At 40.1% G+C, this 15,460-nt stretch overlaps 1 protein-coding gene across 1 annotated transcript in view; it reads left to right on the forward strand.

Annotated features, from left to right (window-relative positions):
- UNC5D (unc-5 netrin receptor D) overlaps positions 1–15,460 on the forward strand; it is a 647,189-nt gene that overhangs the window by 16,232 nt on the left and 615,497 nt on the right. The gene's annotated exons all lie outside the window — the stretch shown is intronic.

Genomic DNA, 15,460 nt, shown 5'->3' on the forward strand with positions numbered 1-15,460 from the left:
TCTCATGAAGCATATTCTTCTATAGTCTAAAATTTTATATTTTGCTCTTTCATATTTATGCCTTAATCCATCCAGAATAGATTCTTTTTTTTCTGTGTAGAGTTTGAGTTAGGGATTTAATTTCATTCTTTCATGTGAATAACCAGTTGTCACAGAACCATTGATTGAGGGGGGTCTCCCTCCTTTTTCTAATGATTTGTAGTGCCATCTTTGTAATGTATGAAAGTTTCATAGATGCTCGGGGAGTGTTTTAGTCTGGGGTTAAGTGTTCTTCCAAGAACTTTTCTGGTTTCATCTCCCATTGCCCTTTCATGTACCTCCTCCTCATCCAGACTCCCTGCTGTGCTTCAAAATTGTCTCATCATTTCCTTTGCCTTGTGCCTTTTCTCCTTTTCTTATGTCTCACATCCTGCCTCATGCTGCTGTTTTTAGGTATGTTTATTTCTCTTTTGCTTCACATTTTGTATCAGTTTTTGAAAGCAGGCTTTGTTTTGTTCATCTTTGACACTTGGGAGCAGAAGCTGGTGTCTTTTACTGAATAGCTATTTGATAAATTGTTGACCTAAATTGTATCTTAGAAATTATCCAACCAGTCTCATTTTATTTGCCCACCTACGATCATTGGGATTTGCAGCGTTTAAATGCAGTGCCCAAGGTCATAGAGCTTGGTTGGTCCCTGACTTTTTCCCTTGAGCTTATCCTAGAACACCTTTCATTATCAGTTCTGTTAGCACGGGGGAGACTGATGGGCTGCCGTCTATGGGGTCACACAGAGTGGGACACGACTGAAGTGACTTAGCAGCAGCAGCAAAGAACTAAAGTATCAGACACTGTCCAGAAATAGGAACTAATCCTGAAAATCCTGGAAAACCAACACACGTGGTAGGTCCATGATCCCTTGGCTTGTTGAGTCAGTTTTGGACAGTGATACTCATACCACATCCAAATACTGAGCATTTCCCAAACATGCTGTGCTGGCTCCCATCTCTGGGCCCTTGTTCATATTCCTTGTTCAACAGAACTCTTTTTATAGACCACTGTCCACGAGTCTTCTGTACTCCTAGAGATTAATTTCTTGTTGAATGCTCTATTTCCATACTTTGACATCACTTCTGTTCTTCTACCAGTCAGACAGTATTTTAATTCATTTTTTTATTAAAAAAATTTTTTTTTCTTGATTTTTGTCTCCTTAGAGGTGAAAGGCAGTTTACTATTCTACCATGTCTTCTCAGAACCTAACCTAGGGCTGTGTCTGCTCTAAGTTAGGGTTTTTAATATATAATTTTTTTTTAAGTTTATTTATTTTGGGCTGAGCTGGGTCTTGGTTGCTGTGTGGGTTTTTCTCTAGTTACAGCAAGCAGACATTACTCTCTAGGTGCGGTCTGCTGTATTCGCATTATGGAGCAAAGGCTCTAGGGAGTTCGGGATTCCATAGTTGCAGCTCCGGGGCTCCAGCACAGGCTTAATCGTTGTGGCCCACAGGCTTAGTTTGTCTTTAGCATGTGGGATCTTCCAGGATCAGAGATTGAACCCCGAGGCTCCTGTATTGGCAGGTGGATTCTTTACCACTGAGCCACCAGGGAAGCCTCTAAGTTAGGTTTTTAAGATACTCTATATGCAAAAACCAAACAAGCCAAAAACAAACAAAAACCCCACAAAACCTTCAAGTAAGCTTATAAATATGTTCTGTCTTTCCACCTTTAGATGTGTGATTTGGGTGAAATCAAATTTTATTTAATTCACCTATTTAATGCTGGGAACTTCTGAGCAGGAGAACATCCAGAAACGGAGTCAAGGGGCTAGCAGGGGCTGACACAGGGTGTCTAGGAGCCGACACACTCTTCTCCACCCGTTTAGTCACATGTGGGCTGCATGGTTAAAGCAACACAGCTAATGAGCCTGGAGAGCTTTATTTGTGCCTATTCCAAGTAGTTTTTTGGGTGAAAAAAATTTTTTTTTCTGACTTAGAAGGATGTTCTGTGCTCATTGTAAGAAGTTTGAAAATATGGGAAGGTACTAAAGAGGACAGAAATCCCCAACAGAGCATTCAAAAATAGCCACCTTACGGGAGTTCTTATGGTGCCTCTGGTTGTTGGCAGATCTCTACTGGTCCCTCCTGTTCTTCATCTTTTGAAAGGAGCACGTTACCTAATTATTAAACCGGATGCGTTAGTTCAGCTCACCTTGTCTTCTCAGAAAGTTCACATTGTCGTGGCAGACTTAGTGCCTCCTTTCTGTGTCTTGTGTGCTTTGGATAATGTGAAATGATCACGTTGTTATCTTTTCTACAACTGGCCAGAGCTAGTGTACATACCCTTTGTTGTGCCCAAGATCATGAGTACCAACTTCTTTAGAAGACTTACACAGTAGGGCTTTGTGTTAACTGAACCAAGATATACACTTATTTTTTATCTCTTCAGTATGAGAAAGGCAAAGTGATTGAAGTACTCCTTTGACATTCAGAACAGAATTTAAAAAAATTTTTTAAACTCTTCAAGACAGCTTTGACTGGTTTTATCTCGGCATTGGAATGAATCAAACTTTGGCCAGTGTGAGTTCTGACTACTGTACACTTGGACACAGAGTGATACATTTATTGGAATATTTATTGTTCTTGTGTGATTGGGGACTATCTCAGTTGTGGTAAAGTCTTATCTCTAGGTAGCCAAGAGCAGTGATCACATTACATATGCTCAAATTATATTCTGTGTTGTTTTATTTCTTGGAGTTGAATAGGAATTTTCCTAGGCAGAGTTAATTAAGATTAGAGCAATTAGTCATTGCCAGGTCCCCTTCCCACCTTCTTAGGCTAATTTATTAATAAAATGCATGTGAAGTAATTAAGATGTAGAAAATGAAAATCAGAAGACCATATATTTTGGCATAGCATGACGTAACATATTCTCACTTCATCCATCTCTCCATCACCACCCTCTCTCATAGTCAAAGTACTTACCTCCAGAGTGAAAACATCAACAGTTCCTCACCTATCGAAGTGTTTCCTCTATGTGTGTGTATATACGTAATGATATCAGAGTTCTGTAGCTGGTAGTGGTTTTGTAGTGAGTTGAATGTCTGTTTCCTCATTTGATACCTGCTGACAGGGGCAGTTTGTTTTCTGAATCTTTGAATACTGTTTGGCCTGTTTTAGTAATTCAAGGAATATGTGAAGAGTAGAATGGATGAATCATTAGCACCACAATGAGTATTTGTGTGTTAGCTGAGCTCTGACTTGATAATTATATGTTAATGTGAATGTTTGCACTGTGTCACCCAGGTAGGCATTATTATCTGCTTTACAAATAAGGAAATTAAAAGTCAAGTATACTTACAGAAGTCCATACTACTGATAAGTATGAGCGTAGGGATTTGGCACAGGTCAGCTTTGCTCCAACACGTGCATTCTTTCCTGCTATCATATCAGGATGCCTTCTAATTTTGACATATGTGTGTCTGTGTGTATATACATATATGTGTATACACACAATGGAATATTACTCAGCCATAAAAAAGAGTGAAATGATGCCATTTGTTGCAACATGGATATACCTGGAGATTTTCATACTAAGTGAAGTAAGTCAGAAGGAGAAATATTAGGTGATATCACTTATATGTGGAATCTATAAAATAATACAAATGAATCTGTATACAAAACAGAAACACTAAGAGTACAAATTTATGTTTACCGAAGGAGAAAGGCAGAGGGGAGGGATACATTAGGAGTATGAAATTAACAGATGCAAACTACTATACATAAAATAGATAAGCAGCAAGGATTTGTTGTACAGCATAGGGAACTATGTTCAATATCTTAATAACCTATAATGAAAAATAATCTGAAAAGAGTAACTGAATATATCTTGCTGTATACCTGAAACTGACACGATAATTGTACTATGTGAGTAGTATGAGGAATACAATTTGTATCCTCCAATTTAGGTTTTTGTAATTTTAATACATGAAAGTAAATTTAAATGTTAAAAAATGCCCTCTAACTTTGTATCGAAGATTCCCATGAGTGTCCAGCCTTCTTCGGATATAATATTCCTTTCAAAGCCAGCTATGGTTGGGTTTCCAGAGTAGCTCTCCCGAATCACTGTGCTGTCCATGTGAAACCAACATAGTATTGTATATCAGTTGTACTTTAATAAATAACAATGACAAAGAGCTTTCCCAGTCCCTTCTTAGTCCCCAGGTATGGTAGAGGTTCCCTAAGAAAACGTGTGTTGAAATCCAGCTTCTTGATTCTGTCTTTGACTCCTGTCTCTGCTCGGAGCAGTTTATCAATTACAATTTTTCCTAATGTGTAAGTGTCCTTGAATGTCAGTCTTGTTTTCCCCTTTGACAGTTTAAGCAGTGAGCATGGACATGACAGTGTCTGGCTCTCTTGGCCTGGCAGGATGACAAGCCCATTTTGCTGGTCTTATACTGGGGGAGACTGGACCCAATCTCCGTGCCATCCTCAGGGCCTGTCTGTGCTTCATGTACATCCAAAAGAAGATTGCAACAGTAAGCCCCCTGCCATGGATATGGTATCATGTATGGCTGACCTTGCTTTGGGCAAAGAATATGCATGCGTTGATGTACAAACTAATAATAGTTGGCAATAGTAATTATAGGCCAAATGATTACCTCAGGTAAAATTAGCAACCTGCATTTTAATAGGGCTTTCATTGCCTGAAACTCACTAATAGAATTAACCCCATTGGTGGGTACAGGGAATTCACATGTATTTAACACATCCGTGCATTGTGCTATCCAGATTATGGGACCTTTTAATTTCAGTTCTCAAAGGGAAGAAGCTAAGATTACAGAGAAGGAAATAGGAAGGTATTAGCTAGATTTTCCTGGGTCATTACAGGTTCTAAGTGACGCATCTGAATATTAAAATAAAAAATCTGTTCCAGAAAACATTTATTGAGTATATTTAAGGTTCCCTGGTAGCTCAGACAGTAAAGAATCTCCCTGCAATGCAGGAAACCCAGGTTCGATCCCAGGGTTGGGAAGATCCCCTGGAGAAGGAAATGGCCACCCACTCCATTATTCTTGCTTGGAGAATCCTGCGGACAGAGGAACCTGGCCAACTACAGTCCATGGGGTTGCAAAGAGTCAGACACGGCTGACTGACTAACATACAAGGTGTATAGATATTGTTTTTGAAAGAGGCAACGAAGAATATACTTATGAAGCACAGTCTCTACAACCAGACTGAGTTAGAATTTAGTTTTTAGCACTCATCAGCTGTGTGACCATAGGAAAATTAATTAACCTTTCTGTATGCTGTCTCCTCCTCTGTAAAATGGAGATAAGTAATAGTATCTGCTACTTAGGGATATTGTGATGATTAATTAAATTCACACATGCAAAGTACTTACAATTCTCATATGTAATATTTTATCTATATTCATCACTGTTACTTCCATATTGAATCACTGTGCAAGAGGCTGGGATCTAGCTATGAAAGCTACCGTACCTGCCATCGAGGATCTTCCAGCCGAGTGAGGGAGGTGCCGGAATCCACTCTACAAGGCATTGTGGGAAATGCAGGGAGGGAGTAGAACCTGGAACATGGGGTTTACTCCAAGGAAGTGTTAACCAGGCCAGCTGAGTGATGAATTTTGAGAAGGAAGGTTTGGGAGATAGAGGACATTCAAGGCAGCACAAATCAGGACAAGATGCCTCCCCTCTAAGAAGTGACTTCCTAGACTTACCCCCAGCTGGTCAGGCATCTGACAGAATAGAAAACGTTATATTCCATGGAGAAATAAACATACAGATGTCCTTGGAAGAGGATTCTGTTTACTCGTTCTGAGGTGTTAAGTCCTGAAATCCCATCCTCTTTATAAAGTAGTTTCTCTTAGTGAGGTAGCAAGGGCAGACGGAAGCTGCAGCCATCCTTTCAAGACACGACTTCTGACGGGAAGGAGAAGGCTCACACCGAGGACCAGCCCTCAGGAAAGGGAGAGCCCGTGTTTGGTGGTGCTGGCTGGTGATCAGGACGGGAGAGGTCGGGAGTGGACCTTGGTTTTACGCACGTGACAGCATGGTCCAGGGTGGAAATTATCACAGGCTAGACGCTCATTCTCATCGTAGCTCGGAAAAGAGTTGATTCCTTGAGAAGCAGACCCCACAGACGTTTGAGAGCGGCCAATACCTCGTTTTGTTTTCCAGCCAAGGACTGCAGGGGGCTATATATATATCACTCTAGATGCTGTAACTACTCCCCATCACATGGCTGGTTCATTTTTACCTTTTCCAAGTGAACACTTTAGGCAGACTGATTTACTTTTTTCCCTCCTCTCTGAAATAGAGAAGTGCTCTTTAGCACTTTTACCCTTTGAAAATATAAAATCACTCAAGGGCTTTCATATTTTCAAAGGGCAGAAGCAACTTTAGCGAGAGAGAAGAGTGCAAAAAGCCGACTGATCTTTTTTTTTTAAGTGCTATAATGAAAACATGTATAAGACATATCCTCCAGGCCTCTGTGTAAAAGAGGTGGCCGAGGTAAAGAGAAGGAGAGGGCAGAGATGGCTGCAGATCTGCAGAGTGGGATGGCTTTCTCTGTGGCTGGGATTTTATTCTTTTCCTTTTTAACTTACTGGGGAAGAAACAATCCTTACCATTTTCCCCAAAGCACATGCTAAGATCTGCCTAAGTGGTAGCCCTCCATATTTGGCCTTCGTTGGATCTTAGTTCCCAACCAGGAATCAAGCCTGCACCCTGGAAGTGAAAGTGTGGAGTCCCAACCAGTGGGCTGCCAAGGAAGTCTTCAGCCCTCCATATTTTATTTTTTAATATTTTTGCATATGGACCATTTTTAAAGTCTTTATTGAATTTGTTACAGTATTGTTTCTGGTTTTTTGGTTTATTTTTTTTGGCCCTGAGGCGTGTGGTGTCATAGCTCCCAGACCAGGGGTCGAACCCACGCCCCCTGCAAAATCCTAACCACTACCACCACCATGGAAGTCCTTGCCTTCCATATTTTAATTGAGAAAATGGTGGCCTCCTTCTTTGACATGGATTTGCCAAATCTCAGACCCCTGAGGATGAAATCATAACCATCAGGAACTTCACTGTGTTATTCCTGAGTGAGTTTTGCCTTCGGCGTGACAGCTATAGTTAATGTCTCCTCGAAGATGCAGAGAGAGCAGTTGACCTGTCAGGTAAGAAACAAATAACAGAGCTACCAGCCAGGGCCATTATCTTAGCACTGCGCCACCCCTGCGCACGGCAGACACCTCTGGAGCGGTCCATCATTCAAAAGGGCCATATTTTACCCAATGAGGTGCTTACTACGAACCACTATAGAAATGATCTACTAACTCCAGCTTCGTCGGAAGTCCTGGATGAGGGCATTCTGTGTCTCTTTACCTCCTCCCCAGATCACAGCAGAGTACTATCTGCAGGCAGGATTTTACTTATGTTTAATATTAAATGTAAACATCAACAATGTCCTAAGGCATTCCTGGCAGGTATGATTCTTCAGTGCTGTGTGCCAGAAATGGGGTCCTCTGTTGGGGACCCCAGGGATTACAGCATTAACCAGCAGGCCCTAGAATTGTCACAGACTTTGTTCTAAGAAAGACATCCAGGACACTGCTGGCTCTTTCCAGGTTGAGTTGGGCTGGAGTCTGTGCATGCGTGCTAAGTCGCTTCAGTCATGTCTGACTCTTGGTGACCCTGTGGGCTGTAGCCTGCCAGGCTCCTCTGACCATGGGATTCTCCAGCAAGAATACTGGAGTGGGTTGCCATTCCCTTCTCCAGGATTGGAGTTTACTGAAGTTTAAAGCCAATGAAGGATACATTTGCCGTTTCAGTGACTCAAGGGTATTATGATGACTTTTTTTCCTTTTATTAAGGCAGCCTGCACTGCTGACTTCTGGAGACAGGAGGGATCTTCTGAGTAGTAGAGTCCCACTCTTCCCTAGCTTTACTGCAGAAAAGTGATTTAATTATGAAACCATGTGAGAGTTTATGATGTTACCTTAGAGAGACTTGCCTTCATCAAAAGGCAACTTAAAATTCATGCACAGTAGCCACTGTGAAGGAATACCTAAGGCTCATAAATAAAACAAACCTACCTTAATTTATGGCTAGGACCTTCTCTACCCATTGAGCTATTCAGACCTCTGCACAATTGATGTTTCTTTCCTCCAGTTATTTCAGTAAAAAAATGAGCTGTATTTTATGCCATACAAGCATACTAATAAACCAGTGTTTTGCTGCTTATAAAGGCAAACTGTCACCTGTTAAAATATGTAACTGTCATAGAAAGATAAAAAAGGATCATTTAATAATGATGAACAATGTGCATGTGGCGTAAATAGAATCCAAAAGGTAAACAGCAGTTTATTATGCCAGAGCCAGCCAGAGCTATTCCTCAGTGTGGAGGGCTCTCCACCGATCTGTGAGCTCTTCCTTTTAAGGGAAATATAACCTGGCTTAACAGTGATGCCTGTGTGTGTGTGTTTAATGGAAGCTCATTGCTGGTGCAAAATCTGGACTGTTGCTTTCATGATGGAAGGGAAAAAGTGGCTTTCAGGCATATTTCCTTAACTGATGAGGACAGTCTTAAGTGTTACTTTGTTTTCTCGAGCTTGATAATAGGGAATGTTTAGAAGTTTCATTGTTCGAGTAGTTTTGGAAAGGAGGTTGTGTTTAATTAAGCTATTCAGCTGCTTCTCAGTGTTTGAAGCCAAATATATCCTAGCAAGAGTATGTCTGATGTGACTAAATAAAGCCAGTGTTAGCAGAAATAGAAGTGGGTTTATAGTAGCTGCCTGGGCTTCTTGATCTCTTTTTATCGACCCATACAAATAATCCGTCCAAGATACAGCATTGAAACTCCAGATCTTCTTTATGATGTCAGGGGATGCTTGTAGCCAGTGGACAGGATTAAAGCTGCATCCTTGTACCCTGAATTTTTAAGAGGCACTGAAGGGTTCTTTGGTTTTGGTGCAATGAACAAGAAATTGTAATGAAACTTTTAAAAATTAATACGTTCTTCTGTTGTAATCTGTTCCACTTCAGGGAACTAAAAACCAGAAGGGTAACCACAGGAAGAGTTTCTTCTCTTCTGGAGTCATTTCTTCTCCCTGTTTCCAGTTAGCATGTATTTATATTGACTAAAGTCTTGGAAGTGACAATATGGTCGGCTCAATAAATATTGAATGTTTTAAAGATTTGTGTAAATATTTGCCCAACAGACAGCCCTGCCTTCTTAAATATTTGGCCTTTTATGTTAGGTTCAACGTGCAATGATTTAAAAGCTTATTCAACTGTTGAACAGAACCATACCAGTTTTAAAAAGTCTTTCCAAGCCCAGTTGAATTGGAAAGCGTTGTATTCAGTGAGTAATAGATTTTCACAAATCAGAGCGGATAAGACTGCACTGAAAGGATTAAGAAGGGCTTCATTGGAAAGAAAGGGTGGGCTAGTTTCTGGGATTGGAATGACCATTGCTTTGTGTCCCAGCTCCATACCCAGGGTCCCCTTCATACCAAGATTTCTTGTCCTGGAAATTTCCCTTCTTAGCAAAATTCTTGAAATAACTGAGTTGTTTGCCAAAGTGACTTATAGATTTACAGCAAAACAATCAATTCATAAATTCAAGTTGGAATCCTGAATATTAGGTCCTAGGGCAAGATTTGGCTACCGTCTCATACCCCGTAGTCAAATGAATCTTTCAGTATCAGAAATCTGTTTCTTCAACCCTCATTTTTATTATTCTTACCAAGTTGACAGCAGTTCTTTTTTTGCCTTTATGATAAAGTACAGACTCCTTAATGCGGTAGTTTGGCCTCAGTCTACTCTTCAATAGAGAATTTTTTAAGCCAATTCTCTTTTTGGCCACACTGCTGGCATGTGGGACCGTAGTTCCCTGACCAGGGATTTAACTCATGCCCCCTGCTGCCCTGCAGTAAAAGCATGGAGTCTTAACCACTGCACCACCAGGGAAGTCCCTCAACTTACTTTTCTAACTTCAGGCCTCACCACTGTCCATTGTCTACCTTGCTCTTCACAAAAATGTACCCTGAGCTTTTCACAGCTCTGTACCTTTGCATATGACTATTTACCAAGACATCCATCTGCCTGACTTCTCTATCAGGCTGTTGAACTCCTACGTAGTCTTCAAAGCCCATTTCAAAGATGACCACCACTGGCTATTCTTCTAATAATTCCATTCGGTAGGACAAATCATTCCTCCCTGAAGCCAGTACTTCAGAGAGGGCATTGCCATGAGTGGCAATAAGATAGCTTATTTCTGTAAGTTTGTTGACATGTCATAGATACCTAATAAATTGGTATTCTTCTTTGTTATGAATAGTGGACTTTTTCATTCAACGTGGTGGTGATGGAACTCCCTGTCTGTGGTTTTGTATCCGAAAAGGATGGGTATATTTAGGCTTTAAAAGAGCATTTGAATGTTAAGCCTTGATCACCGGATAGTTGGATGTGAGAATACAAACCGAATACATCCTTAGCCTGTTAGCCTTGGTGCTGTCACCTAATTCTCTAGCCTGTAACTGTCTTATTTGACAAATAAGAAATATTAATATTCTTTCCCTCTGAACTGGATGCAAACTCTGAAGTGACAAAAAATTGACAGAAATTTACCTGAAAATGATGTTCACATGTGGGGTTTTTTTTTTTTGGTTTTAATTAATACCAGTATTCTTTTTAATACATTTCCTGGAAAAAAGCTGTGTTTTATTTTTTTGTGATGAAGCTTATGTGGCTTGTCCTTTATTTGGTCCAGGAACAAACATAATCAAAGCAGGTCTTGTGATCTCTAAGATCTGGTGACATTTTGGAGAGTAAAAACATGGGCTCGTTTATATTCAGCCACAGGATATACAGACCAGATTTACAGCATGACCTGTAGCTTATCAATTCATTGATCTATTTGCTCAGCACTGCAGATGGCATAAGTGCAAATGAGTAGAGTGATAAAATTCCTCCGCAAGCCTTTGAAGTGGAGCTTGCAGTATAATCTCTTGGGTACAGAATATCTTTTTTGGTGAAATGTTGCCAATATAGAGAAAAACAAAGAGAATACTATATAGTGATTATCCCTATGGTTGTACCAAGAAAGCTTCATTAAATATCTACTTTGAATCTAGAAATTAATCTTAATTATTAAGCTTTTTAAATATATAAACTGCAAATTGATTCTTTTGCCCACTCAGCCTATAGGCAGGGCCATCCTGAAACGGAGGAGATAGCATGGAAGAGGGGGGGGATGACACAGTCCAGAGGGCTTGCCATGATGGTAAGTAATGGTCTGGTTTTCACTCATCTGCCTGAAATGGGAAGATAGCTTGTAAATATTCCTGTGAACAAATATAAACAGTCCTAATAAGACAAGTTCAGATGAAACCAGAAGAAAATGGCAGAGCTGTACTTCCCCAGATCTGAGCACAGATTCCCCGTCATCCAGGTTGGGAGGGAAAACAATAACATTCATACCAGATTTGACAGAAAGTCAAATCATTTTATAGTGATGTTATTTTGACCACAGTTAATAATAATTCCACCCCTTTTGTGGTATGACTGCTACCTAATCATCAATTCAGTTCAGTTGCTCCGTCATGTCCAACTCTTTGTGACCCCATGGACTCAGTACGCCAGGCTTCCCTGTCCATCACCAACTCCCAGAGCTGGCTCACATTCATGTCCATCGAGTCAGTGATGCCATCCAACCATCTCATCCTCTGCTGTCTCCTCCTCTTGCCTTCAATCTTTTCCAGCAGCAGGGTCTTTTCAAATGAGTCAGTTCTTCACATCAGGTGACCAAAGTATTGGAGCTTCAGCATCAGTCCTTCCAATGAATATTCAGGACTGATTTCCTTTAGGATGGACTCATTGGATCTCCTTGCAGTCCAAGGGACTCTCAAGAGTCTTCTCCAACACCACAGTTCAAAAGCATCAATTTTTTGGCGCTCAGCCTTCTTTATAGTCCAACACTCACATCCATACCGGACTCCTGGAAAAACCATAGCTTTGACTAGATGGACCTTCATAGTACGAAGCTAGTGTGATACCTTATCATATCATACAGTATATTTAAGTGTGGAGGTGTAATAACTAGTAAGGCATTTAGTGTTACATCTTTTTTTAAAAAAATGTATTGGAGTATAGTTGATTCACAATGTGTGTTCCAGTGTACAGCAAAGTGAATCAGTTATGCATATACATACATCTACTCTCTTTCAGATTCTTTCCCCATATAGGTCATTACAGAGTAGTGAGTAGAGTTCCCTGTGCTTTATAGCAGGTTATCAGTGATCTATTTTATATATATGTCAATCCCAGTCTCCCAAGTTATCTCTCCACCCTTTCACCTTGGTAACCATGTTTGTTTCTACATCTGTAATTTTATTTTTATTTTGCAGATGAATTAATTTGTACTGTTTTTTTTTAGATTCCACATATAAGCGCTATCATATGATATTTGTCTTTGACTTTATTGAGTATGACAATCTCTAGGTTCATTCATGTTCCATTATTTTTGATTTTTTTAAAGATTCTGTATCCTTTAGAGAAGGATTGACCTGCATTTTCTGAAAAAGGGCTAGATATTAAAAATTTTAGGCTTTGCCATAGGGTTTAGGCCACAAATTCACTACCATAACTACTTTGTTAATGAGAGCAACCAAAGACACCCCATTAATTAGATAAAATTAATATGTAGTGGCTGTGTTCCAATAAAAATTTATTTGTAATAACAGGTAGCAGGCAGGATTTGACCTGTAGAATGTACTTCACTAACCTCTGTTAGAGATACATTATAGAAAGGCTTCTGGAAATATGATGTCTGGGACTGGCATCAAAATACTCTGGAAATGTAGGGGAAGTTTATAGGGATATAAATGAAGAAAGTTGGACCATGTGGTGATAATTATTAAAATTGGGTGATATATGAGGGTTAATGATGTATTTCTGACTATATATATTTAAATAATAAACCTCCAGAACATTAGGACGGACCTCATTTTTTTCCTTCAGGATGTTTAAAAATTAAGCTTTCCTCCAGTAACTTAAAAAATTTCGCTGTTTTGGATGATAAATGCTCAGAAGCTTATTTCAGGTTTCTTGAGACCAGAAGATAGTTCGCCATATACCATTGGATGAACAGTTTATTTCTTTTTCCTTGGTACAAATGGCCAAAATAATGTGCTCCAAAGATTACAACATTCAATTGAAATGCATTCCTTTGTTGGCAAGAACTGTTGTAAAACAGATCATAAATACACTGAAGACTTGAAGGGAGAAATATTAAAAGACACTAGACCACATGGGAAGCTGGCCAAAGAGTTAGATAAAAGTACAGAAATTTCAACATCTTAGAGCTAATGTTTGTTAGACCATACTCCAGTAGTGAGATATAGAAAGAGCTATGTCAGTTCCTCTTATTGTATAATGAACTTCACCGAATTGAGTGACTTAAGACCACTACCGTTTTATTATGCTCTGGATTCTGTGGGTCGGGAATTCAGTAGGGTTAATAGGGTGGCTTGTCCTCCACTGAAAGATGTCTGGGGCTTTGGCAGGGAAGGCTTGAATGCCTGGAAATGAAGGGACTGGTTAGGACTGGAATCACTTGGTACTTGGTGTTTATGTATTTATGTATTGAGTATTTGAGTTTCCCACAGCATGGCAGCTAGATTTTTTTTTTTTTTTGACTCACAATAAATTTTTATTTTTATTTACTTATTTATTTTTGTCCATAGCACGTGGCATGTGGGATCTTAGTTCCCTCACCAGGGATTGAACCTGCACACCCAGCTTTGGAAGCATGGAATTTTAACCACTGGCCTGCCAGGGAAGTAGCTAGATGCTGAAAGGTAGCATCCTACGCAGGGCATCTGGAGAGTGAATGTTCCAAGGTAACAGACAGAAGATAGGCTCTCGTGACCTAATCTCAGAAATCACTTCTGTCAGTGTGGATGGAAGCCATCAGAAGCCCACCTAAATTAAAAAGCAGGGGCATAGACCCACGTCTAGATGGGAAGTGTCGAGGTATTAGGGGTCATGCATTAAAATAAAACTGGTTTCCCAGTTGATGCTAGTGGTAAAGAACCAGCCTGAGCCTTGGGTTTGATTCTTAGGTCTGGAAGATCCCTTGGAGGAGGGCACAGCAACCCACTCTGGTATTCTTGCCTGGGGAATCCATGGACAGAGGAGCCCGGCGGGCTATAGTCCATGAGGTCACAGAGTTGGACACGACTGAAGGGATTGAGCACACACACAGAAACTTTATGAATTTGCTGATTCTGGTTCTGGCTATGTTGAGTTCCTTTTTGCCTTTTTCTTATGAATAACCTTAATAGCAACAACAGCAATAATAATATAACAGACTATTGTACTTAATTCATTATTATGATCCATTGATAGACTGTGTAATTGTCCTTAGGGGAGTGGTTGGTGTGATTTAGTATATTCTTCAAATTAAAAATAAAACCTGTGTCCTGTCAGATCTTAAATTATAAGATCTAAGACAGAGCTGCACTGTTCATTTATATTTTTATGAACCTCTTAGCTTTGTACAAGTCTCCAGCAGACACCTGCTTCATGGCCATTTAAAACAGTGGCTCATAACATACAGTAAATTTATAGGCAGTCATTTCTTGCAGTTGCCAACTTATGGTACTGTACTTGTGACTGCAATAAAAAAAAAAAAACACTATTTATTTCTTTAACTTTTAACATCGAAATGTGCCCCTAAGGTACATTGTGGAGATACTACTGTGTCGCTGAGGATGGCCTCCTGCCATTTCTCATCAGTAGTACACATCTGTTTGGGTGAGCTTTGTTTGTAAAATACACAAATGTCATAATAAACACCAGTGATCTCGTTTAAATTTTATATTGTAGTATAGTCGATTTACAGTGTTGTTAGTTTCAAGTGTATAGCAAAGTGATTCATTTGTACACATACATATGCTTTTTCAGGTTCCTTTCCCATATTGGTTATTACAGAGTACTGAGTAGAGTTCCCTGTGCTCTACAGTAGCTTTTTATTGATTTACTATTTTATATATAGTAGAGATACCCCTGGTGTTTTAAGAGAGTCATGAATTCTGAACTGTACTTATAGGAAAGTCACTGATCCTAAAGAGGGTGCGAGAGCTGGGTTTCAGATTCTCTCATTTAAATACATGTATTGCTGCTGCTAAGTCACTTCAGTCGTGTCCGACTCTGTGCGACCCCATTGACGGTAGCCCACCAGGTTCCCCCGTCCTGGGATTCTCCAGGCAAGAACACTGGAATGGGTTGCCATTTCCTTCTCCAATGCATAAAAGTGAAAAGTGAAAGTGAATTCGCTCAGTTGTGTCTGACTCTTCGCGATCCTATGGACGGCAGCCTACCAGGCTCCTCCATCCATGGAATTTTCCAGGCAAGAGTACTGGAGTGGGGTGCCGTTGCCTTCTCCAATACATGTATTGGATGCCCCTAA

The sequence above is a fragment of the Ovis canadensis genome, chromosome 26 (assembly GCF_042477335.2).
Source record: "Ovis canadensis isolate MfBH-ARS-UI-01 breed Bighorn chromosome 26, ARS-UI_OviCan_v2, whole genome shotgun sequence".
NCBI lineage: Eukaryota > Metazoa > Chordata > Mammalia > Artiodactyla > Bovidae > Ovis > Ovis canadensis.